This window comes from Apium graveolens, chromosome 7 (genome assembly GCF_009905375.1).
Source record: "Apium graveolens cultivar Ventura chromosome 7, ASM990537v1, whole genome shotgun sequence".
NCBI lineage: Eukaryota > Viridiplantae > Streptophyta > Magnoliopsida > Apiales > Apiaceae > Apium > Apium graveolens.
The window spans coordinates 71,489,866-71,517,560 of NC_133653.1; the positions used below are offsets into that span (position 1 = coordinate 71,489,866).

Here is a 27,695-nt window from a genome sequence, read left to right on the forward strand (position 1 = left end):
GCTCCTCTAGACCTACTCTGCAATTACTTAGCAAATAATCTTGCACAAGTCTTTGTTAGTAGACCAACATATAACATTGTCATTATATCATTGCACATATATATATCATTATGTTTGTGCCTAGTGATTAGAGAGTTATTAATATGATGACTCTACTAGTTCATATTAAACTGTAACTTCAGTTAGAGTGCCATACCATGTCCTTGATGATTGCTTGAGTAGTATACTAGTTCATACCAACCTGAAGTAAGCTTGTAAAGAAGAGATATATATAGTCCAATAGATCTGCAACTGCAAAGTCCATGAACTATTGTGCATTGACTACTTCCTTTGACTCACCAACCAGGAGTACACTTGTACACATCTACTAGAGTCCGATTCTCAGTTTGAATGTGTATCAGGTTACTGATATGTCATAATATCTTCAAGTCTCGTCACTAGTGCTTTTTGTTAGATATTGCTTCCTAATAATAAATTAGCATCCATTTTGGCCTTGTCCCTCATAACAATGCCATTATAATCCAGTTTTGACTTCTGTTTATCCTTGTACCAATTAAAAAATTGTCATTTAGTTTGGATACTAGCTTCCCTACAATCTCCTTGCTGACTGATTGAGCTCATCTTGCTTTGCAATCACCCAATCAATCCGTATCTAGTAGAGCTTCTGTAACTTTCTTAGTTTCTTCTACAGATAGAAAACTAGAGAAATAATCATTCATGCTCAGTTGCCCTGCTAATCATTACTCCACCATCTGGATCATTTAAGAACTAGACTCTGGGAATAATATTGACATCAAACCCTTTGTCTCAGCAGATATGTTCTTTAGTGTCCTCTGATTTATAATGTGGTGTTGTGTGACTAGCTGATCCTTCTTTTGTTCCCCCTAAGTTGTTGCTGGGATTTCCTGAAAATCCTTACCCTTGCTAAATGGCTTCATTGAAGAAATGAGTTGTGATATACACTGTCATTCCACTGCTTAGATATTAATCATCAATACCATTAATTTATCCTGTAACAGCTTGAAGCATTGAGTTGTTGAACTGTGCACTTAGACTGTCTATCACCTTATGTTGTGATAAGCGGCATTTTATACCACTTAGAACGTCTTAAAATGGCTTAAATTGGTGTCTTGAAATCAAGTATTTTGTGTATTTGATGCGTTTTTCTAGTGTTTATGCATTTCAGGGTAATAGTTGCATTTCGGGGGAGGAATCATCAAGAATAAGCCTTGGCATGTGTTCACCATTGCGAGAGGAAAGGAATGGGCAGATTACGGCGAAGAAACGGAGCAAGCTTGGAATTTTTCCAGTAGGGTCCTGCGCGCCCGCGCAGCAATGCTGAGCGGCCGCGCAGCAGCCTGCGCGCCCGCGCAGAAATGCTGAGCGACCGTGCAAGGTCGGGGAAAAAGCTGAATTATTTTAGACTTCTACTTCTGTGTGGCTTCCAACTTCTATGTAATCTGAGTTTTATGGGACTATTATATAGGTAGATTTGAGACGTTTTCACAGAGAGTATTAAGGGGATTATGTTTTAGATTGTGTTTTACGCAAGAAGCGAAGGAGATAAGGAAGAAGACCGATTTAGCACACCACAACGAAGAGGAAGCATATATTCTTGTGATTCTTGTTTCATTGTAACGTTGGATGCTAGTTTTCTTGCTTTGACTTATTTACTCTTGTGACGTACTCTGTTTTAATATAATTAGTGTAGTTATTATTTTCTTGTGTTTGTTTGTCATGATTTCATATGAACCCATGATGGCGATGAGTTCTATTATGGGCTAATCGTGATCATGGGGTTGCAACGGATTTATTATGGAATTCTTTAGTTAATTGTTTAATACTTTAGTGTGTGATGATTGCATGATATCTAGTATTGGTTGTGCATATTCGTCTTATGTGCGTCGCGAACATATAAGATAGGGTGTTAATCTCTTGTGAAGCGACGGTGGATCTTGAGATTTAGAACTTGCCATGCTAGCATAGGTTCATGTACGTTGTGCATGATTAGTGGGTAACTCTAACAGTTTTATTTGCTCTATGTAATCAAAAGGGATAACTTGTGCTTAAATCGTTGTGTTGTCAATTTCTGTAGATATATAGGAACTCAACATAATTGATGACTATTCAACTTCTATCTTAATTGTGGATGCTTGGTAGAATGGTATTAGTACAATGAAAGTTGGCTTTTATCAGTTTTGTGTTATTCGATTAATATCATCATTGTCGCATGCTAAAGGTAATAACAATGGCTATAGAAGGAAGTAATAATGAAGTTGTGATCTCATGAGTGTTTTATTATTGATAATTTAAAGTGTTAGTTAAGTGGTTAATTAAGTAGTTAATCATAGTTAATATTTAATCAACAATTTTAAGTGTTATTATCTTAACATTGAGAAGTAATCATACATTGGTGAGTGAGTTTAATTAGACAATAATTTAGTGTTATTATCTTAACATTGAGAAGTAATCATACATTGGTGAGTGAGTTTAATTAGACAATAATTTAGTCTGAGTCTCTGAGGGAACGAACTAGAAAATATTCTATATTACTTGCGAACGCGTATACTTGCGTGAATATTAGTGCGTGTTTTCGCCCTAACAAGTTTTTGGCGCCGCTGCCGGGGACTCGGCGTATTTGTTTAGTTTATGTACTTACCATCATTGGTCATTAGGACTCAGTGATTAGGACATAGTAGTTACTTACTCTTTTTGGTTGTGTTTCAGGTACTTTAGCAAGCGTTTATGCAAACTCGTTCTCGTGCTCGCAAGAGGACTTTAGATACAACTGAGGAGACAGACGAAGTTCTTGATATTCCGGAGAAGTTAGATTTTGAGGATTCGGATTCAGGAACTGAGCAGAAAGAACCAGTAAACATGGGAGATCGTATTGTTCAAGCTGATCCAGCTCTTATGGATTTTTCTCGGCCTAAAATTGATGACATTCAGTCAAGCATCCTTCATCTGGCTATTCAAGCTAACACCTTTGAAATCAAGCCGGGCACTATTCAGATGGTGCAGAATTCTGTTTCTTTTGGAGGAGCGGCAACTGAAGACCCCAACATGCACATAAGAAATTTTGTCGAGATCTGCAGCACTTTTAAGTATAATGGCGTGACTGATGAGGCTATCAAGTTGAGGCTTTTCCCTTTCTCACTGAGGGATAAGGCTAAAGACTGGTTACATTCTGAACCAGCTGGGTCCATCACTACGTGGCAAGATCTTGCGCAAAAGTTTCTGGTGAAGTTTTATCCAATGGCAAAGACTGCTGCTATGAGGAGTGCTCTTACTCAGTTTGCGCAGCAACCTACAGAATCTATATGCGAGGCTTGGGAACGCTACAAGGAAATGTTGAGAAAATGTCCACATCATGGAATGCCGGATTGAATGGTGATCACTGGTTTTTATAATGGTTTGGGGGCCCAATCTCGGCCCATGCTCGATGCAGCAGCTGGAGGAGCCTTATGGGCTAAAAGCTATACTGAGGCGTATAATCTTATAGAGACGATGGCTGCAAATGAGCATCAAAGCCCAACTCAGAGGATGACGTCAGGCAAGGTAGCAGGTATTCTGGAAGTTGATGCAGCCACCGCTATTGCAGCCCAGCTCCAAGCGCTATCAATGAAGGTTGATTCTCTGGCTACGTATGGAGTTAATCAAATAGCTATGTTTTGTGAGCTTTGTGCAGGTTCTCATTCTACGGATCAGTGTTCTCTTGTCAACGAATCTGTTCAGTATGTGAATAATTATCAGCGACAACAGCAGCCTGTGCCAGCGACCTATCATCCTAATAACAGAAATCATCCAAATTTCAGCTGGGGGAATAATCAGAATGCTATTCAGCCACCATATCAGCAAGGAGTGAGTAAACAGTTTAACCCACCTGGATTCTAGTAACCACAGCAGTATGCTACAAGGTAATCATATCCTCAACAGGGAAGTGCAGCTGCACCTACTAGTGCTGATTTTGAGGAACTTAAGCTGTTGTGCAAGAGTCAGGCGGTTTCTATCAAGACCTTGGAAAATCAAATCGGTCAATTAGCCAATGCAGTGCTCAATCGTCAACCTGGCACTCTTCCCAGTGACACGGAAGTACCAGGCAGGAAGGAAGCTAAAGAGCAAGTCAAGGCTATTACCTTAAGGTCTGGAAAAGTAGCTGATGCTGAAAAGGCAAAAGAAGTCGAAGCTGAAGTTAGAGATGAAGAATCTAAGCAAAAGGAGAAAGTGGCGGAACCAAGGAAGACTACTGTTGAACACACTCTGCCTGAGGCTAATACAGGGGAGAAACAGCTCTATCCTCTACCACCTTTTCCTAAGAGATTGCAGCAACAAAAGCTGGATAGACAGTTTGGGAAGTTTCTGGAGGTGTTCAAGAAACTTCACATCAATATACCTTTCGCTGAGGCTTTGGAACAAATGCCTAGTTATGCGAAGTTTATGAAGACTATTCTTTCAAGGAAGGTGAAACTGGATGACCTTGAAACCGTTGCTCTCACGGAAGAATGCAGCGCTGTTCTGCAGCAAAAGTTACCGCCAAAACTGAAAGATCCAGGAAGCTTCACCATTCCTTGCACCATTGACAATCTAACTTTTGACAAGTGCCTTTGTGATTTGGGAGCAAGTATTAATCTGATGCCGTTGTCGATCTTTAAAAAGCTGGATCTGCCTGATCCAAAACCCACATACATGTCGCTACAATTGGCGGACCGTTCCATTACTTACCCAAGGGGCATAGTTGAGGATGTGCTCGTCAAGGTGGATAAGCTCTTCTTTCCAGCAGATTTTGTTATTCTGGATTTTGAGGAAGATAAGAAGATTCCCATAATCTTGGGAAGGCCTTTCTTGGCTACTGGCCGTACCTTGATAGATGTGCAAAAAGGTGAACTTACTATGCGGGTCCAAGATCAGGATGTGACCTTCAATGTATTCAAGGCAATGAAATTCCCTATAGAAGATGAAGAGTGCTTAAAAGTGGATGTGATTGATACTGCGGTTACTTCGGAACTCGATCACATGCTAATGTTTGATGCATTGGAAAAGGCCTTATTGGGGGATTTTGACAGCGATGATGAAGATAGCAACGAGCAATTACAATATCTGAACGCTTCTCCATGGAAGTGAAAGCTGGACATACCATTTGAATCTCTTGGTACTTCTGACCTTAAGAATGCTGAAGGGAAGCTCAAACCATCAATAGAGGAAGCACCTACCTTGGAGCTCAAACCATTACCTGAACACTTGAGGTATGCTTTTTTAGGTGATTCATCTACGTTACCTGTTATTATTTCAGCTGACCTTTCAGGTAGTGAGGAAGACAAGCTCTTAAGGATTTTGAGAGAATTCAAATCGGCTATAGGATGGACCATAACAGACATCAAGGGGATAAGTCTTTCATATTGTATGCATAAAATTCTGTTAGAGGAAGGTAGTAAGCCAACTGTGGAACAACAGCGAAGACTGAACCCGATCATGAAGGAGGTGGTAAAGAAAGAAATTCTGAAATGGCTAGATGCAGGCATCATTTATCCTATTTCTGACAGCTCGTGGGTGAGCCCCGTACAATGTGTACCTAAGAAAGGAGGTATCACTGTGGTCGCAAATGAAAAGAATGAGCTCATCCCTACTCGAACAGTTACAAGATGGAGAGTATGCATGGATTATAGGAAATTGAACAAAGCCACAAGGAAGGATCACTTTCCTCTTCCATTTATTGATCAAATGCTTGACAGATTGGCGGGACATGAGTATTTTTGTCTTCTGGATGGTTATTCCGGGTATAATCAGATTTGTATCGCACCAGAGGATCAGGAAAAGACTACCTTCACTTGTCCATTTGGCACATTTGCTTTTCGTAGAGTTTCGTTTGGGTTATGTGGCGCCCCGGCCACCTTTCAGAGATGTATGATGGCTATATTCTCTGACATGATTGGAAATAACATCGAAGTGTTCATGGATGACTTCTCCGTCTTTGGACACTCATATGATGAATGTTTGAATAATCTGCGCGCCGTACTCAAAAGATGCGTGGAAACTAATTTGGTGCTTAATTGGGATAAATGTCATTTTATGGTGCGTGAAGGCATTATCCTTGGGCATAAGGTCTCTAGCAAGGGTCTGGAGGTGGACAAGGCCAAGGTGGGAGTCATTGAAAATCTTCCCCCACCCAATTCTATGAAAGGAATCCGTAGTTTTCTTGGTCATGCGGGTTTTTATCGGCGATTCATCAAGGACTTCTCAAAGATATCTAAGCCGTTGTGCAATTTGCTTGAGAAAGATGTGCCTTTCAAATTTGATGATGAATGTTTGGCAGCATTCGAGACTCTCAAGAAGAGTTTGATCACTATACCAGTTATTACAGCACCAGATTGGACAGAACCGTTTGAGATGATGTGTGATGCGAGTGATTATGCGGTAGGTGTAGTTCTGGGACAGCGCAAGAAAAATATCTTCCATGTGGTCTACTATGCGAGTAAGACTTTAAATGGGGCCCAATTGAACTACACCACTACTGAGAAGGAGCTTTTGGCTATAGTCTTTGGCTTTGAGAAATTTCGATCTTATCTGCTTGGTACGAAAGTAACAGTATTCACTGATCATGCAGCTATTCGCTATCTGGTTTCTAAGAAGGATTCGAAGCCGAGACTCATTCGTTGGGTGCTTTTACTTCAGGAATTTGAGTTAGAGATCAAAGATAGAAAAGGTACGGAGAATCAAGTAGCTGACCATCTCTCTAGGTTGGAGAATCCCGATTCTACTTCACAAAATAGGACGTTAATCAATGAATCTTTTCCGGATGAGCAGTTGTTTGCAATTCAGGAGGAAGAACCATGGTTTGCAGATATTGTAAACTATCTCGTCAGCAATATAATGCCTCTTAATTTGACATCCGCTCAAAAGAAGAAGTTTCTGCATGAGGTGAAGTGGTATATGTGGGATGAACCATATTTGTTTAGACAGGGAGCTGACCAGATCATCAGGAGATGTATCCCGTTCTGTGAGACGGAGGGGATATTACGAGACTGCCATTCCACGGTTTATGGTGGACACTATGGAGGAGAGAAGACGGCAGCTCGTATTCTGCAAGCAGGTTTTTTCAGGCCTACTTTGTTCAAGGATGCTCATCAGTTTGTTTTAAGGTGTGATCGTTGCCAAAGAGTGGGAAATTTGTCAAGGAAGGATGAGATGCCATTAAATGTGATGCTTGAAGTCGAGGTCTTTGATGTGCGGGGAATCGATTTCATGGGACCTTTTATCACGTCTTGCAATAATCAGTACATCTTGCTGGCAGTAAATTATGTCTCAAAATGGGTCGAAGTTAAAGCTTTACCAACAAATGATGCAAAGGTAGTGCTAAATTTTCTTCATAAGCAAATTTTCACAAGGTTTGGAACACCTCGGGTAATCATAAGTGATGAAGGATCGCATTTTTGCAACCGTAAGTTCACTTCTATGATGCAGCGTTATAATGTGAATCATCGAGTAGCTACTGCCTATCATTCGCAAATAAATGGTCAAGCGGAAGTGTCTAACAGAGAGATAAAGCACATTCTAGAGAAGGTTATTTGTCCGTCAAGGAAGGATTGGTCTTTAAAGCTCGATGAAGCTGTTTGGGCTTACAGAACAGCATACAAAACTCCACTAGGGATGTCACCGTTTCAGTTGGTGTACGGTAAGGGATGTCATCTACCAGCGGAGCTTGAGCATAAGGCCTACTGGGCATTGAAGAAATTGAACCTGGATTTAGATGCAGCTGGTAAGAAAAGAATGCTTCAGCTTAATGAACTTGATGAATTTCGACTTCAGGCGTACGAGAATAACAAAATGTATAAGGAAAAGGTGAAGAGGTGGCACGATAGGAAGCTACATCCTAAGTTATTTGTGCCAGGGCAACAAGTTCTTTTATTCAACTCTCGGCTCCGAATTTTTCGTGGGAAGTTGAAATCAAGGTGGTCTGGACCTTTTATTGTCAAAACTGTGTTTCCACATGGAGCGGTGGAAATTTTTGATAATGATTCGGACCAAGCATTCAAGGTTAACGGTCAGCGGTTGAAGCACTACTATGGGGACATGGCAAACCGAGAGGTGGTTAGTGCCATTTTGTTGACTACTTGAGAAAGGTACGGAACGTCAAGCTAATGACGAAAAAGAAGCGCTGCGTGGGAGGCAACCCATGAATTGTTGTTACAGGAACCCTTAGAAGTTAATAACCTATCCAAAAACACAAAAAAATCAGAAAACAGGGGCTGAATTTTTTTTTTTCCAGAGACCCTCTGCGCGCCCGCGCAGAAATGCTGAGCGGCCGCACAGGGGTCGAGTTCCAGAAAATTTTTACAGTTCAAAAAAAAAAAAGAAAAAAAAAAACACAAAAACAGTTTTAGCCCATAAACCCACGAATTGTCCCCACTACCCCATCATTTTAACCCTTAATTCCCAAACCCTAATCTAATCCACACCCTATATATACATACACCTATCCTACATATCTCCCACAAAACTTCCTACACTTAAACCCTCTCACAAACATCAAAAATTAGTTCTTACACACTTCTATTCACGAATCAATGGCACCCAAGAGAGCACGCACTATTGACAGCAGCAGCACAGTTCCTACTGCTGATTCATCGAGGGGCACTGTTGCAAGGCCTCGGTTAACTGACAGAGCTGCGGAGGAGGAGTACACTAGGCTATTGGGGAAGCCGATTCTGAAGGAGAGGGGGTTTTTACCATCAGGGAGGGATGGTGAGTTGTTGCCCATGATTGCAGAGAAGGGGTGGATAGCTTTTTGTGAGTCACCCGAAGCAGTACCGATGAGCGTTGTTCGTGAGTTCTACGCGAACGCGAAGGCTGAAAAGAATGGGTTTTCTGTAGTCCGTGGGCTGACGGTTGATTATCATCCTGCGGCGATTCGCCGTGTGATTGGACAGCGAGAGAGGAAGCCCGAGGAGGAGAACTGGAATGAAAAGACTGCTGAGGATTTTGACTTGGATTTGATTTGTGCGACTCTCTGTCGACCGGGCACAGTTTGGAACCGCAGTCCAGCCAATAATGAGTATCGTCACTTTCCGGCGATCGCCATGAACAGGTATGCCCGTGCATGAAATGCATTTATATGTGCTAATATTTTGCCTTCTTCACAGGCACACGAGGTCACAGTTGAGAGAGCACAGCTGTTGTGGGGAATTCTGAATGAGGAATACTATGTGGACCTTGGTGAGTTTATCTACCAAGGAATTCTGAAGTTTTTGAGGGGAGCAAAGCATATGAACATCCCTTATGCATCCACGGTTACGAAGCTATGCCGAGCAGTAGGAGTGAACTGGCCAGCTCATGAGCAGTTGCAGTTGCCAGCAGCTCCGATAGATTCTGGCATTCTGAATGGGATGCAGGAGTGGACCGGTGGTGAGCCTGAGGAGCATGGGCTGGGTTATCGTCTTCCAGGAGGGCGTCCAGCACGAGGTGCTACTATGGCTAGGCCAGGGCGTGGTGAGGCTGGTTCTTCGAGAGCTCTGGAGGGTGCTGGGATGGGTGATGCCCAGTATAGGAGGCTTTCACGGCGGATGGATGCCATGTATGAGACGCAGAGCAGGTTTGCTCAGGAGCTCACCCTTGCATTAGGGACTGCTTTTCGAGGCCTTGGAGCTGATATCCAGTGGCCAGTTTTTGGTGAGGACTCTGCATACCCGCCGCCTGATACTCCACCCACTGAGGGTGATGATGATGATGACTCCGAGTAGGTATACCCTGTGTTCCTTTCTACTACTTTCACTGAGGACAGTGAAGATTGTTGGTTTGGGGGTGGTAGTTAAGGAATATTGTGTGTGTGTCATTTAGTTGCATATTCATGATAGTTTAGTTCATATAGTTGCATAATTTATGCCATATAGTTTTTTTTTATGAATGTCATGTAGCTCATGCATTTACTATGATCCCTTTTGCAATGATTTATCGACTGAATTGTGATATTGATGCGAGTGTAGTGATAGCATTAAAGTGATATTAAGTTGTGTAGGTTGATATGCATGCTAGAAATAATTGTAAGTCCACTAAGTCTTAAAGAATGCGTAAGGGCTAGATTGTTGTTATGATTTGGTTGTTTTCAAGGTCAATCTATTTATTATGCTTAGAATTCGATTATAGGTTCTTAGTGATAAAAACATGAAAAAGAAAAATTTTTGGAGAAAAAAAATATGGAAGTTGTTGCTAGTTGTGGCTAGGCGCCAAATGGCTAGTAGCCGGCTCGCTTATGTTGCGAGTAGTCTAGGGTTGAGTAAGATGGAGCGAAACGCACTTGCTCAGAAGTTATGAAAAAAAAAAAAATTTGCATAATTGATCAAGAGTGGGCTCTTTGGTATTCGAGTTATTAAGTTCTTAGGGGACTTTGTGCCTAGTGATCTAAGGCTTTTAGAGTCTGGGATCCGCTAACCTAACGCTCGTTACATGGATACCATTGTATAAGTCTTTTGTGGACCTCACTCATTGCACGGTCAAATAAGCATTTGAGTTGTAAATAAAAAGCACGATTCCGTAGTAAGCTCCAGAGTTCTTGTAGTGTTGTATATCACTTTGTGCCTAGAATTTTTATTCTTTGTATAATCATAGGATTGCCTTGAGGATAGTCTAGTCATAGTAATTGGTCTAGTTCCGAAGCATATCTATTAAGCATTTGCACACACCACATTTCTGGCTGTATGTCCGGTTGCACGAGTTTATTGATCTTTAGTTGTCTAACTGCATTCGTTGAGGTGTGACAATTGGGTTGGTTAATTGTAGTAAGGGGGATCGTTGCATTTTCATATAGATTGCATTCATGCATATTTTTATTTGCTTTTGAGTCTGTGACGCTTGAGGACAAACATCGATTTAAGTTTGGGGGTGTGATAAGTGGCATTTTATACCACTTAGAACGTCTTAAAATGGCTTAAATTGGTGTCTTGAAATCAAGTATTTTGTGTATTTGATGCGTTTTTCTAGTGTTTATGCATTTCAGGGTAATAGTTGCATTTTGGGGGAGGAATCATCAAGAATAAGCCTTGGCATGTGTTCACCATTGCGAGAGGAAAGGAATGGGCAGATTACGGCGAAGAAACGGAGCAAGCTTGGAATTTTTCCAGTAGGGTCCTGCGCGCCCGCGCAACAATGCTGAGCGGCCGCGCAGCAGCCTGCGCGCCCGCGCAGAAATGCTGAGCGGCCGCGCAAGGTCGGGGAAAAAGCTGAATTATTTTAGACTTCTACTTCTGTGTGGCTTCCAACTTCTATGTAATCTGAGTTTTATGGGACTATTATATAGGTAGATTTGAGACGTTTTCACAGAGAGTATTAAGGGGATTATGTTTTAGATTGTGTTTTACGCAAGAAGCGAAGGAGATAAGGAAGAAGACCGATTTAGCACACCACAACGAAGAGGAAGCATATATTCTTGTGATTCTTGTTTCGTTGTAACGTTGGATGCTAGTTTTCTTGCTTTGACTTATTTACTCTTGTGACGTACTCTGTTTTAATATAATTAGTGTAGTTATTATTTTCTTGTGTTTATTTATCATGATTTCATATGAACCCATGATGGCGATGAGTTCTATTATGGGCTAATCGTGATCATGAGGTTGCAACGGATTTATTATGGAATTCTTTAGTTAATTGTTTAATAATTTAGTGTGTGATGATTGCATGATATCTAGTATTGGTTGTGCGTATTCGTCTTATGTGCGTCGCGAACATATAAGATAGGGTGTTAATCTCTTGTGAAGCGATGGTGGATCTTGAGATTTAGAACTTGCCATGCTAGCATAGGTTCATGTACGTTGTGCATGATTAGTGGGTAACTCTAACAGTTTTATTTGCCCTATGTAATCAAAAGGGATAACTTGTGCTTAAATCGTTGTGTTGTCAATTTCTGTAGACATATAGGAACTCAACATAATTGATGACTATTCAACTTCTATCTTAATTGTGGATGCTTGGTAGAATGGTATTAGTACAATGAAAGTTGGCTTTTATCAGTTTCGTGTTATTCGATTAATATCATCATTGTCGCATGCTAAAGGTAATAACAATGGCTATAGAAGGAAGTAATAATGAAGTTGTGATCTCATGAGTGTTTTATTATTGATAATTTGAAGTGTTAGTTAAGTGGTTAATTAAGTAGTTAATCATAGTTAATATTTAATCAACAATTTTAAGTGTTATTATCTTAACATTGAGAAGTAATCATACATTGGTGAGTGAGTTTAATTAGACAATAATTTAGTCTGAGTCTCTGAGGGAACGAACTAGAAAGTATTCTATATTACTTGCGAACGCGTATACTTGCGTGAATATTAGTGCGTGTTTTCGCCCTAACATGTTGATCAACCATAAATGCCCTGTAGGTTGTAGACTCCACTGAGTAGCCATGAAGAATATCCCCACAAGTCTTAGCTGTAAATGCTAGGGATGGCAATCGGGTCGGATCGGATCGGGTATTGCAGAATCCATATCCAAACCCGAAAATTTTATCCATACCGAACCCGAAAAATACCCGAAAATGAATTGGATTTCGGGTCGGATTCGGGTATACCCGAAACCCGAACCCGAATCCGAAATCTGAAACTTTGTATAATTATTGATATTTCGAGTGCTTGGGATCGAACACGCGACTTGTAGAGAAAGAGTTTTAACGTGTCATTTTCAACCACTACATCACATCATTAATTGTGTTATTATATGTATAGATAATATTTAAAAAATCAACTCAATTGATACCAAGTTTTTTAGATTTATTACTAAAAGATGTTTTATTAACCTTATAAACCTTATCACCCTTTAAATGATTGAATAATTATATTTAATTAAACTTTATAATTAGTTAATTTTTAACATAAATATAAAAATATATGTTCTAAAAATTATATAATAATATGCATAATGTATATTATTAATATTTATATAATAATGTGTAATATATTAAATTCTAATATTATATATATAATTAATATATATATATAATAATTCAGGTTTTTTTCGTATTTCGGGTTCAGATCGGGTTCAGATAGAGTTTCGGATTTCGGATCGGGTTTCGGATCGGTATACCTAATATCCAAATCCAAATTCAAAAAATTTCGGGTTTAAAAATTAAATCCATATCCAAATCCAAATCCAAAAAATCGGGTTCGGTTAATCCAAAATTTTGGGTTTCGGATTGGGTATCCATCGGATCGGATTATTTTGTCATCCCTAGCAAATGCCAAGATCTTCAAACAACTGAAAACATTTCATTGTTTGCTTTTGTAGAATATTCTCTCCAAACACTTTCAGATTATCCAGTGTTTGCTTCTGTTGGCCATTAACTCATTAATGGTCTTCATGTATACTTCTTGATCGAGGCTTGATCTTACTTGTTGCAAACTGTATTGACTGCTCCAGCTCTTTGGTATTTAGAAAGTCTTAATTAGCTTGACATTGTCCTTGTTGCTTTAATCAAGTTATGGTTCTTCCTTTGTACCACTCCGTTATGACACAGAGCTCCTAGTGCTGAATATGTCTCAGAATATTCTTGATGTTACAGATATTAATCAGAACTGCTTCTTGAATTCAATCCCATTATCTGATCACAAGATCATTTCTTTACAGTTGCTTCCATCTTGATCTTCTGATACGATCAATCACCATCTGTGATGTCCTGTTTTGAGAATGTACGAACAACAACTTTGTATAATAAGAGTAGTCAACTACCATCACTAAGGTATATATTTACTTTGATGTGATGTCGTCTTTGACTCCTCTTCCTGACATGCCTCACATTTATCATCCTTCTGAATTTCAGATGAGACAGTCCTCTCACTAATTCCTTTTTACAAAAGAGTTCCTTGAGTTGATGTTCAAGGGTGAGACTTTCTAATGTCATAGCTAAACTTTTGTTAGATGAAGCTTTATAGTAGAGACCGTTGACTTCACCTTTCCTAGATTCCATTCTAGCCACGAGCATATCTTTCCCGTACTCTTAGAAGAGCGAGTTTCTCAACCTTTCTGCTTCAGATGAGACACTAATCTTTCATGGAATTGACATTTTATCCTTTGATGCAGAACTGTCTGATAAGAGGATTTGTGCCTTGATTCTCCAGCAAGAAAGATTCTTCAACTATTATCAGTGACTTCAATGATTAGTTGTTATCAGTGATAGCAGTTGTTGAATCCATGATGGCATCCCTTTTTTTGTATAGCTTGTCCCGTGATGAAAACCTTTGTTATCATCTCCAAAGATTACTGACGGAATAGCTTACGTTAACCACATTTGATTATAAGGCTCTTTCTTTGATCATATGCCTTGAGTATGAATTACCAAGAATACATATGAATCAATTAACCTGTTATGTCCTGCACTTACAATGGATTAACAGTTCTTGGTACCCAACTAATCAGTTTGGGTCCATATGGATTAGAGATTTTACTATAAACAGAGATAACAACAGCTGCAACCTTATCATGCTAATTCTTATCTTTGACTGACCATTTTCTCCATTTCAATACCCTTGACAGATTTGTCTCTAGGCTAGGGGAAAAATGGTTCAAACCTTACATAAGGAGGACTAGCAGTCTTTGCCCTATTGTAGTCCTAAACATGCTTCTTCTACAATTAATGCAAGTACTAAGAGATGCATTCATGGCATTGAAATAAGCAAGCATTGAATTAATAATACATGGAATTCATTCAAAAATATTACACATAAGAATTAAGAAAGACAGGCATGATATGGAACAAACAGAATTAACAAACAAATCACTAATTCTATCTAGTCCAATCATGTTGATGTATCTCATCTAGCTCTCTCAATCCAAATATAAATTAATACATCTTATCAAACTATTCAGATTAAAAGAATAAATCACATTGATAGGATGCATGAGATAAACATAAACAAAGGTCTTATATGCTGGAAAACATATATCTCACTAAAGCAATAATTCATGTTCAACAAATATTCAAACACATATTTAAGATCATCTAAAATACATGCACAAGTTAAACATCAATCCTAGTTACCAGAAAAATATTCTAGTGAACTAGTTCAACATTATCTATGTGTGGTGCTATCATGCTTGTGCGAGTGTTAAATATTTAAACACTAAGATCTTATCATGCATTGAATATTGAGAACAAAATATTGCAATGGTTCAAAAAATTGAAACCTGAGATATGTGAGTTGGACCATCTTCAAAGATTGCTATGAAAGCAGGATATTCATGATTCTCGTCATCTGATCCATCCCAACTCTTTTCCATGCACTATAAGTTTTGACTGGTTGCTTCCCTAAAAAACATTCCACCTTTGTCATATCTTTTCAACTGAATCCCTACTCATCCTTGTTTGTCAAGCTTTTTGTTCTGTTGTAGCAAAACCCCTGATAGTTACTTGACACATATTGCTTGTCATACCTGTAGCTATCAAATCTTATTTATGTCCCAATCTCAGTCTTGTAATTACCTCTTGAACTAAATCTGTAAAAGTCTCTGCTTCAGAATAGATAGGCTTGATCCTTGGATAGAACTTATGTACTCCTTGTGAATCTGATGCGACTAAACTTTCCTGACATATGAAACACTGCCCTAACGTCCAGTCCCTCAAGTACTTCTACCTGAGCTTCCTCTAATTCAACTATCAGTAACTCTTACATTCTGTCATAAGGTTCCAACTTTACTGCATATAACTGAGATATTTGTATGTCCCCACTATTCTCTCCGACCTCCTCAATTCCTGCCTTTCTGATCTCTGTGATTCTCGGATAAATGTAGCATTGGTACAAACCATTTTATGACTATATAATCTGGAATCATAGAGTTGTCTTAAAATCTTGGAGAAAAAATTGTACCCGTAGAAATTTCATTCCTTTCCTGCGTCTGAGAACCCAGTGGTATCCTATGGAATAAGCTTTTGAGAAAGTTCCACAATTTTCTTCTGCAGGTCTTGAATCAACTTCATTGGAATAAGAAAACCATTATCTTCAATTTCCGTGTTCGAGAATTTTCTGTCTGAATAGCACATGGTCTTCGTTTTCTTCAAAAGATTAAAATCAACTTTAAAAGCCCAGAGGAATTCCGAGTCTACCAATCCTTTGAGAACCCTTAATTTTATATTTAAGAAAAATTTAAAATTCCAAAATTTTAAATTTCTTAGAAAATAAATTAATCAAAAATAAATATTTACGTAAAATCTAATTTTCAAGGATTTTGATTTTTCATAAAAATTAAATAAAACGTAAATTATTATCTAAGAAAAATTTAAATTTAAGAATTTTAAATTTTATGAAAAAAAATAAATAAATCAGAAATAAAAATAGGACTACTAAATTGTACATGGACTAACTGGCGACCACAGCTCCACTTTGCTAACTTGCGACTATAAATTACTAACCTGCGACTCAATTTTTTTCAACGTTGCAGGTTAGAACTTAACCAAAAAAACATTACGCTGCCATTTCTTGATCACAGGCGCGCGTGTACAGCCAAGCGACTCCATCAATAAAATAAGTCACAGGTTACAGACTTAAAAGAATAGTCTAACTAGCGACTCAATCTTCCCACATGTGTACTGCAAGAACAGAAGACTGCCTTTTATTCTTCCTTATTGCACGTGAGAAACCAATTACAGAAGTTGCCAAACAAAATGTTCACTTGATTTGGCAGCTAAACAAACTGGCACCCAATTTTGCCGAGGTAAAAATTTATTGTTTTGTTTGAGTAATCAACAAAAGAATGGTGAATTTGTATGCCTTTTTATTTAGTCTTTTGTTTTATTACAACATTTAGAATTGGCAGGTGCAATATACAATATTTCGGGGAAAAAAATGGCAGCTAAAACTGTGACGACCTCAACCCCGGGGTCAGGAGTTGACGTCACCAAACACAATAACCAAAATATAAATAACTAGATTATTATTAAAATATACTAACTTGACCCAAAACCAAGATCTAATCCAGGTTCAAGTATAATTCAGGTTCTCATTAATACAAACCCTTTATTCAACATCTAACACACACTAACTTTATTCAGCAACTCATCAGACCCCATGGTCTGATACAAACTACCTCAAAGGAGCCGGGTCCAGTAGGGGCAGGAACATGGGTCTGTCTAACTGATCTTCTAGGCATCTGCGAGATATACATAACAGTTTGTAAGGGTGAGCATAATCGCTCAGCAGTACCAAAATATGAATAACGGAATAAAACAGTAATGTAACAATAATAGGAACAGAGCTGTAATCATGATATCAACATTATGTAACAAAAATCAGAGATAACTGGATATCACTAACTAGCATGCTTTATCAAAACAACATAACAGTGTGCTGTTAAAATATCAGAGTCCAATTTTAGCACGCTAATCACATTTATAAAACCGCTATATCAACTACTCATGCCCTTACAAGAATCATAAATCCAAATCAGATACGTAGCGGATATGCGAAGATAGCTGATCAGGCTATCAACACCAGACGGCTCCAACTGCCATCTCATTTACCTGTTCCGGAACTCAGAGACTAGCTAGGTCTCTGACCTGCTGGACTAATCGGTTATACAGTGCACGCAACCGAATTAGCCTCTTACGCCACCTCAATAGGCCTACTCTGGCCCCAACGTATCCCATATCTGATCGTTTTATCCAGTTTTCAAAATCACTTTTACCTATCTCTTTTTCAAAATCAATTCTGTCACAGCACACTATTCAAATCCTCTTTTCATTTAAATCACGTTTAGAGATAGGTGTTTTCAGAAGTTACTTTTCCCCAAAACATAATTTTAAACAACATTTCAAATACGGGGGATACGTAACTTAAAACTTTTATGTTCCATTACGAAAGTAAAACATTTAGCTATTCATATGCACTGAACCATAAAAGAATGGTCAGGGGTACTTTCTTTGCAACGCTTTACAAAACCCTAAGTAGCTTTCACGTTGACTTTAATCCTGAGAAAACTCGATCGGAATCTACAAATACAGAATACCCTAATCAGTTATACCGACATGCTTGATATCCTCATATTCTAACAACTCAATCCGATAACCCGACTCGTATTATTATTATACACATAATCACATAGTCACGTAGTCGGAATATTGTTAGGGGTATCACGTATAATATAAATACGTATATTTACGAATATATATTTTTAGGAAATTTTGGCAGCATATTATTTATTTATAAGAGTACTCGACGTCAATAATCCACAACAATCCACATTTTCATTCCCATACCAATTCCATATTTACACACAATTTACTTTCGAAACATTTTATACGAATTATCTTATTTATTTATAAATTTTAGGACTCAGAACATCGTCATCACCGTCCACCGTCCGCTCGTAACGAGTCATCGCGGTACGGCGGCAAAATTTATTGGTGCCCGAAATATTCGTGTATCCAAATAAATTCCACCGATTTATTAAAAATAACTTCCCACGCGAATTAGTAATATCACGAATTTTACTCAATAATTCCTGCAGAAAAAAAAATAAAATTTCAGGATTATAACAAAAATATTCACTGCACAACTCGGCCCAACAAGGCCCAGCTGAAAACCATCACAAGCCCAACAGAAAATCACAAGCCCAACTGAACAAACCACAGAAAAGCACAGCACACGGCCACAAACACACGACCGTAGCCGCACACACACACACACACACCTCACACACAATCGAACACACACTACACACAATCAAGCACATACACAACCATATATATATATATATGATGATAGGTATGTATATAGGAATCGAACCAGCCAAGCTCAAGAAAAGCGGCGGCTCACCGGAGAAAACAAGCCGGAGAGCAGGAATAGAGGTGACCGGAACACCGAGAAGAGGAGGAGGAAGAAAAACGCGGACAGGAGAGTAAAAGAGAGAGATAAGAGACTATAACAGGGACGAAGAGAAAGAAGAGAAAAGGGGGGGGGTTTATTTTTTTTGTTTGACAGCTGCCACACCAACCAAAGCAACATGTGTCCTCCTGCTTTAATAAATCAACACGTAGTATATAAGATAAATACGAGGGTTTTATGGCTCGGTTTGTCCCGGAATTGAAATTAACGAATCTGGGTGTACGAAAAGTAATTTCAGAAAATTTTGAAAATAATTTCAAAATGTCATAAATATCCCAGAGTTTATAAAATGTGAATTTCGAAATTTTTAAAACACCTTTTAAGGTGCTCTTCGTACCCGCTTTTTAACAAATAACGAGATGACGCGCGGGTGAAACGATTCCCGAAAATTCCCAAAATAATTTTAAAATTCTCCGAATATTATAACCTTCATAAAATATAAGTTTCGTAATTTTTGAAGATTTTCATAATTAAATATGAATTTTACAAATAAACACAATCAGAAAATTATTTAAAAATAAATAATTAATAAAATATTGATTTCTCAATTCTATAAAGTCCTAAAAATAATTATCAAAATTATAAAATTATAAAACTAATTTTAGAAATCATCCAAGTATTTATGAAATTAAAACTACAATAAAATCACTTTTTTATAAGCAAAATAAAATCATACATCTCACTAATAAATCACACAATTCAATTCCACATAACAACAGTCATAAATAATTAAATAACAATCCATAACTGCTGCCAAAACCAATACACACATTTTATTTATTTACTTAAACCTTTATTTCACTTCCAAATATTAGAAATAAAATAAAAATACACGAGTCGTTATATCCTTTCCCCTTAAAAAGATTCTGTCCCCAGAATCTGATTTAGCTAAACAAATGAGGATATTTATCAAGCATGTCTGACTCTAATTCCCATGTAGACTCTTCTACTCGAGGATTTCTCCACAAAACTTTTACTATAGGAATCGACTTATTCCTAAGGACTCGTTCCTTACGGTCTATGATTTGGACCGGTTGTTCCACATAGGACAAATCTGGTTGAAGCTCAATCGGTTCGTATTCTTTGAATTGATTCGAATTAGGGACATAGGGCTTCAACAAAGACACACGGAACACATTATGAATGTGCTGCCACTGCGGTGGTAACGCTATCTCATAAGCGACCCTTCCCACTTTCTTTAAAACCTCAAAGGGTCCTATAAATCTAGGGCTAAGTTTACCCTTCTGACCAAATCATACTAACCCTTTCCAAGGTAATACCTTTAGTAACACCAGAGCTCCTATCTCAAAGTCCATATCTTTCCTATGTAAATCTACATACTTTCTCTGTCTATCTTAGGCTGCTTCCAACCTTTTCCGTATCAACACTATGGCATCTCTAGTTTGCTGAACCAACTCAGGACCTAACACTTTCTTTTCTCCTACCTCATCCCAATACAACGATGATCTACACTTTCGTCCATACAAAGCTTCGTAACGTGGCATCCCAATACTGGCATGGTAGCTGTTATTATACGAGAACTCAATCAAAGGTAGGTGTCATCCCAATTACCCTTAAAATCCAGAACACAGACTCTCAACATATCCTCTATGGTCTGAATCATCCTTTAACTTTGGCCATCCGTCTGAGGATGATAAACGGTGCTCATATTCAATTTCGTTCCTAGGCACTCTTGGAATTTAGTCCAGAACCTGGAATTAAATCTCGGGTCTCGATCCGACACTATAGAAACAGGCACTCCATGTTTGGTAACTATCTCATCCAAGTATAACTTGGCTAACTTTTCCAACGAATACCTTTCATCGATCGGAAGGAAATGCGCTGACTTAGTCAACCTATCAATAATTATCCAAATAGCATCATGATTCGCTCTTGTCTTTGGCAATCCCACTACAAAATCCATAGCAATGTCTTCCAATTTCCACTGGGGAATCTCCAAAGGTTGTAATAATCCACTCGGTCGTTGATGCTCTGCTTTCACCGTTTGACATACATGACACTTACTTACCCAATTGGCAATATCCTTCTTCATTCCTGGCCACCAAAAATTTCTCTTCAAATCCTGGTACATCTTGGTACTACCAGTGTGGATAGAAAACCTAGAGTTATGCGCTTCCTGCAATACTTCATTCTTCAATTCCGTTACATTAGGAATCCAAATTCTGGATGAAAATCTATACAAACCTTGACTATCTTTTTGAGTACATAACTCTTCTCCTGTCAAAGTATCCAACTCTTGTTCCATAACTCCTTCTTGACACCTTTTGATCTTTTCCATCAATGCCGGCTGGAAAGTAACTTCATATAGTTGCTCCTGACTTCCGCTAGGTACTCGAACCTCAATCTCCATTCTTTCCAAGTCTTGCGCTAATTCTTCCGTAATCTTAACCAGATTCAGCCTTTCTTTTCTATTCAGGGCATCAGCCACCACATTGGCCTTTCCGGGGTGATAATTAATCGAACAATCGTAATCCTTAATCAGCTCCAACCACCTTCTCTGTCTCATGTTCAAATCCTTCTACGTGAATATGTACTTCAGGCTCTTATGGTCTGTATAAATATCACATTTCTCTCCATACAAGTAGTGACGCCATAATTTTAGAGCAAACACTATAGCCGCCAACTCAAGGTCATGAACTGGATATTTCTGCTCGTGAGGCTTTAACTGTCTGGAGGCATAAGCAATAACTTTATCATGCTGCATTAGCATACAACCTAATCCTTTCAAAGAAGCATCACTATAGATTACAAAGTTTCCCGTCTCATCTGGCAATGCTAATACTGGAGCCGTCACTAATTGTAATAACCCCAATTTTTGAGAAATTTTGAAACCCTTATGAATAGTGTTTTTGCTGAACGAGAAAACTTTTCATGCCACGCTATGTAGGGGTTCTGTTATTGATCTTATGGGATATTATTAGTACTCTATGTGGTATATAAGTGTATGTAAAGATCGTCAGAATCCAATTCCGAACACTTTGATTTTTCCCGGAAATCCACAAGATACGGAGAGAATTGAGTATAAGGTAACAGGATAAAAAGGATTTAAATTAAAGAATTATAGGAGAGGATCATAAAAGGAATACAATATATTGAGAAAGGTTAAGGGAACCTAAGTAATAAGATCCCGGGTATGATCCCTCAAACGATAAACGAAAACGAAAGTTAAGCGAACCGTATAACAGATCAGCGGTCATTAGGCAAACGATTAGGAAGTTAATCAAAGGGATTAGTGGGAATGATGTCATCCAACCAATAGAAAGAGGACAAGGAGGGGAGGATTACATCATGAGGATGACACAAGCATGACATGGGAAGGAAGGGGATGTGGTGACTTTTTAACCACACAAAACCAAGGGCAACTAGGTAATTCACTAAAGCAAACAACAAAAATCAACCAACCAAAAGCAAATCAAGCCAAAACACAAAAATCTCTCTTCTTCTTCTTCATGCTCTCGGGTGCTTTTCTTAAAAAATGAAAGTCCAAGCTCCTCCACTTACTATTTAGCAAGGTAATTATCTAAGCTTCCCCATGGATAGTTACATACTTCCTATAAGTTTAAGCTTCTAATTCCAAGCCAATCTTTTTCTATAAATCATGAAAGAAGATGGTGAATAGTGTTTTCAAGAACTAAAATTTGTGTTCTTGAAGTTTTGTCTAGATTAAGCTTGGATAAGGACTTTAAAGGTGATTCCAAGCCATTCTCTTGATTCTCCACTCTCCAAGGAAGGTATAACTTCTCAAACCCTTAGTATTAAGTTTTGTTGGTTTGGATTTCATAATGTTAGATGATGGGTTAGTGTAATGAGTGTGTACTCATGATAGAGCTTTGTTTAGTAAGTGGTTTTGTTGATTTTGGAGTTAGGAGTGATGCTTGTTAGATTTGAAGTTCTTGGTTACTTTTTTTGACTTGGTTTAGATGAATAAATTGGTAATATTGAGTTGATTGGGGGCTGTTGTAATGTAGTTTAGATGGAGGTTTGATTGGGTTGTGAATTGGAGTTGAAATTGTGGTTGTTTGAATTGGTTTAAATTTGGGAAATCGCGTAAACATAGCCGTCGTAACGTCCGATTTTCTGTAGACTGTTTTTGTGCATAACATTAGGACCCGAGAACCCCCTGCTAGATTATGACCACTGCCATGTTTAGATAGCTCATGTTACGAGCTTCGTTTTGATATGTAGTTCGTTCGATTCCGATGCACGATTTAGGAGAAACGACCGTTTCAAGTAACGGCATTTAGCGAACGAAACTTTTCCCCTCGCCTTACTTTCAAACATAGGTTAAAGACCAAAAAGGGTTAATTAATGTATGAACCATTTATGGTAAGTTTGTTAGGCAGTTGGTAAGACACTCGCGAAGGAATCGCTTTAAAACTCGTAAAGGTTAAATTATTAAAAATGGTGGAGCCGAGGGTACTCGAGTGACTTAAGAGAATCAGTAAGCGCAAAACAAGCGTTAGAGTCTAAGTTAGTTAAAGTATAGATTTACAAGTGACTTTGGTTTAATTCCAACTTACTTGTTGTTTATAGGTTACCAGACTCATCCCGAGCCATTCGTAACCCCCAGTCGCTCAGGCAAGTTTTCTACCCGTTATAACTGTTGTTGTGATGAATATATGTATTTGCATTATCTTGCGATAGATGCATGTTGGTTAATTAGCAAATGATGCAATATATTGAAGCATGCTGCTATGGTATATATATATGCATGCCTGTTTCGCATTCTTTCCATATATATATCTGTTGATTCAGTTGATAATACCTATGCTAGAGGATAGCGGTAATTTGCATATACCCTTAGTACAGGGACCCAAAGGTGAAAACATTTTCTAAAACCGGGAGTCGAGGATCCCGAGTAGATTTTGTATATATGGATATATATATATATATATACTTATATATATATATATGGTCATAGTTTTCAAAACTATTAATCGAATAAGGTTTATTCGATAACTTTAACTTTATTTTATTACTGAATATTATTTCGAATATTATTCGAAGGCGTATGACTCCTTTATATTAAATGAATATTATTTTGAATATTCATTCGGGGACTTATGACTCCTTTTATTTATTTATCTGAATATTATTTGAATATTCATTTGAGGATCTATGACTCCGATTATTTGCTGAGGTATATTCTTTATTTTATTAAAGAATAAGGTGTCAATAATCAAACTTATTTTCGATTATTCAAATAAAGATAATACTTTCATATAAGTATATCTTTGATTATTTAATACTCGTTTCAAGTATAAGTTTTAATACTTCTACTTCAATTATTTTTATAAAGATAATTCTTTGTGGGAATATTATTTAAATAATAATATTCAGACATTTTCTAAATATACTAGGGACTGATTTACTTCATTAAATCAGTTTTACTCCAAACACTCTTTAAAGTGTTTTCGAGTCTTCAAAATGATTTTTAAAAGTTAGAGCGGATCCCAAAACTCATTTTTATATTTAAGATCTTCCTTTTTTAAGGGGATTTAAATACTCGCTCAAAACCTGGGGAATCCGGCTCTGTGGTGTATTTTATATTCGCAACAAGGTTGCTGTCTTGGTAAAAGAGTTTTTGATTACTTACCCAATATTCGGGAAGTAAAATTCTTGGAACAAGTTAATCCATTAACAGGCATCGCCTGGGAAATATCGGTGAGTTTTCCTTTCCAACTAGATACGACTTCTTGGTGAAGCCGTATCAACAAGTTTCTACTTGGGGAAAGGGGGAACGAGCTTTACGTTTCAGAGTCATGGATTTCATCTGAACTAGGAGTGGCGTAAGTGGTCGAGTAGCGCCGGCCCAGCCTTATTATATTGGCCCAAATGGCCTGGAAGTTCCGCTAAGGCGGTCCATTCCTTAGGAGTTCAGTGTTCGGTTGACAAGTAAATCCGACAGGTTCTCCTCTACATGTAGAAAATGGTGGGGTTGTACTACTACGACTGATCATCGTAAGTGGTCTTCCTGGCGCGGTAAACTCCCGTAATGAGTTCATCATCCATTTGGATAATTCTGCAACACTACCCGTAGCATTTCGATTGAAAGGCTACTAATGGGTGGTTGCCGAAGCATTGACAGGGTCAAACATTTTTACTGGTGTATCCATTGAATGAAGTATCTCGTAACTTCATCTCTTTTCAAAATATTTCAAAGATCAAATATTTTCAAGTTTTATTTGTGGTCTCATCTATGGGATGACCTCGTGAATCTTATTATACTTCGAACAGTAGTAGTTCAAGTAGATTTCAAAAAAATGGTATAAGTATAGTGAAGTAATTGGTAACTTCATCTTCTTTTAAAACTTATATCCAGTAAGTAATTACCTTACTTACGATAAAGATTCTAGTAAGTATCCATTTAGATACTTATATTATTGTTATCACTATGTATTATCTTGCGAGCTGTAAGGCTCACTCTTGCTTTATTTCTTCATCACACAACAACAATTAGGAAAGATGGCCAGACTCCAGCAGACCCAGCGCAAGCGCGTGGGAAGCGTCCCGCGTCTTCCCGTTGATGTTGTAGCTGCTATAGCTGCAGAGGTAGATCTATTGTAGATCAGACCATCTACTTTTGAGAATCAATTATGTATAATTATAACTTGTGGCAGATAATGGCAATTAACTGTAAATTTATCAAGTAATCATTTTGGGTTGTAATAACTATTAAATTGTGGATTCAAAGACTTGTACTTATTTAAATTTCATCTCTGAGACTATAACGGGTTGTGGTGTGTGTTAGTGTGGGGTCACAACATAAGGTTATTTATTATTAATTTAGTGAAGTGATATTGTGGAAAGAAAGACCGTGACGACCCGGATCCCCGACCCCGGATCTGGGGGTGTTACACTAATCTCCGTTTCAATTCCTGGAAACTTTCTTCACACTTTTCCGTCCAAATGAACTTCTCGTTCTTCCTGGTCAGCTTGGTTAATGGGGACGAAATCTTCGAGAAATCTTTCACAAACCTTCGATAATATCCTGCTAATCCAAGAAAACTTCTTATTTCCGTTGGTGTCTTCGGTTGCTCCCACTTTGATACGGCTTCGATCTTTACTGGGTCTACTTTGATACCTTCCTTATTACATGACCAAGAAACTGTACTTCCGTCAGCCAAAACTCACACTTAGAAAACTTCACATACAATTGCTTTTCTCTTAATTTTTGAAGGGAAATCTGTAGATGCACTGCGTGATCTTCTGGATTCTTCGAATATATGAGGATGTCATCAATAAATACAATAACAAACTTATCAAGATACTCCTTATATACCCTATTCATCAAATCCATAAAAGCCGCTGGCGCATTCGTCAATCCAAACGACATTACTAGAAACTCATAATGGCCATACCTTGTTCTGAATATAGTCTTGGGGATATCTTTAGGCTTTATCTTCAGTTGGTGGTAGCCAGATCTTAAGTCAATCTTTGAGAAATAACATGCTCCCTTAAGTTGATCAAACAAATCGTCGATTCGTGGTAAAGGATACTTATTCTTTATCATCAACTTGTTCAGCTCTCTGTAGTCAATACACAATCTCATACTTCCATCCTTTTTCTTCAAAAACAGCACTGGAGCACCCCACGGAGAAACACTGGGTCGAATAACTCCCTTGTCTAATAATTCCTGAAGTTGCTTAGCCAATTCTTTCATTTCCATCGGGGCCATCCTGTATGGAGCCTTAGAAACTGGTTCAGCTCCAGGTATCAAATCAATGGAAAACTCTATCTCTCGATCAGGTGGTAATCCTGGTAACTCTTCTGGGAAAATGTCAGGGAATTCTCTTACTATAGGAATCTCATCCAAAATAGGGGTCTCTTTCTTTGTATCCACCACATGAGCTGAATATGCCTCACATCCTTGCCGCAACAATCTCTTTGCTTGCATTACTGAGAGGAACTTCCTATCTTGTCTCTGTCATTGGTGACTGATCCTTTTATTATCTGGGGTATGCATAACAACTCTCTTTTTCTTACAGTCAATATTTGCCCTATATCGAGACAACCAATCCATACCTAAAATAACATCAAAGTCTCCCAACTCGAAAGGTATTAAGTCAACAGGGAACATATACCCTGAAATCTCTAGGGAACATCTAGGACAAAATTATTTTACAGGTACTTTATCTTTATTAGCCACTTCTATGGTCAGAGGTTCGTTTAGGTCTTCTAACATCAATTGCATTTTATTCACATAATTCTCAGATATAAAAGATTTAGACGCTCCCGAATCAAACAAAACGTTAACAGGTACGGAATTAAGAGAAAGCGTACCTGCAACCACATCGGAATCATGAACTGGAGACTTCTGGGTCATCTAAAAAGTCCTAGCTCTTGAAGTACTGGTTGCTGGTCCTTGGGACACACTCCTTCCCACATTACCTTAGGTCACGGACTTGCAATTCCTAGCTATGTGTCCCACTTTGCCGCAACTAAAACAAGTAACTCCTTGAATCTCAGACTTACATTCCGTGGAATAGTGACCTTTCTGTCCACACTTAAAACAATTAACATTCTCTCATCACTGTCCACTGTGCTTTTTCCCACACATCTTACAATCAACCACTGGCTTACTCATCCTCGTCGGGGCAGAGTTAACGGAAGTAGTATCGGGTTTCTCCTGGGGAAAATCCTGCCTCTTAAACCTCTTATTCTTATTCCTTCCAAACCAACGCTGGAACTTTCGACTCGCTATTCCTGATTCTGATCTAGCGGGTCCACTTTCAAATTTCCTTTTCTTCTCACCCTGCTCCTTTGCAGCTAATTTCTGATCACTCTCTATCACTAGGGCAGCCTGAACTACCGAAGTAT

The 27,695-nt window shown here is 38.3% G+C and overlaps 1 non-coding gene across 1 annotated transcript; it reads right to left on the reverse strand.

Moving 5' to 3' along the window:
- Nucleotides 1-3,270: 3,270 nt before the first annotated feature.
- On the reverse strand, nucleotides 3,271-3,377 carry LOC141675794 (small nucleolar RNA R71). The gene has a single exon (XR_012556427.1). It is a non-coding gene; the product is annotated as a small nucleolar RNA R71 (small nucleolar RNA).
- Nucleotides 3,378-27,695: the final 24,318 nt, after the last annotated feature.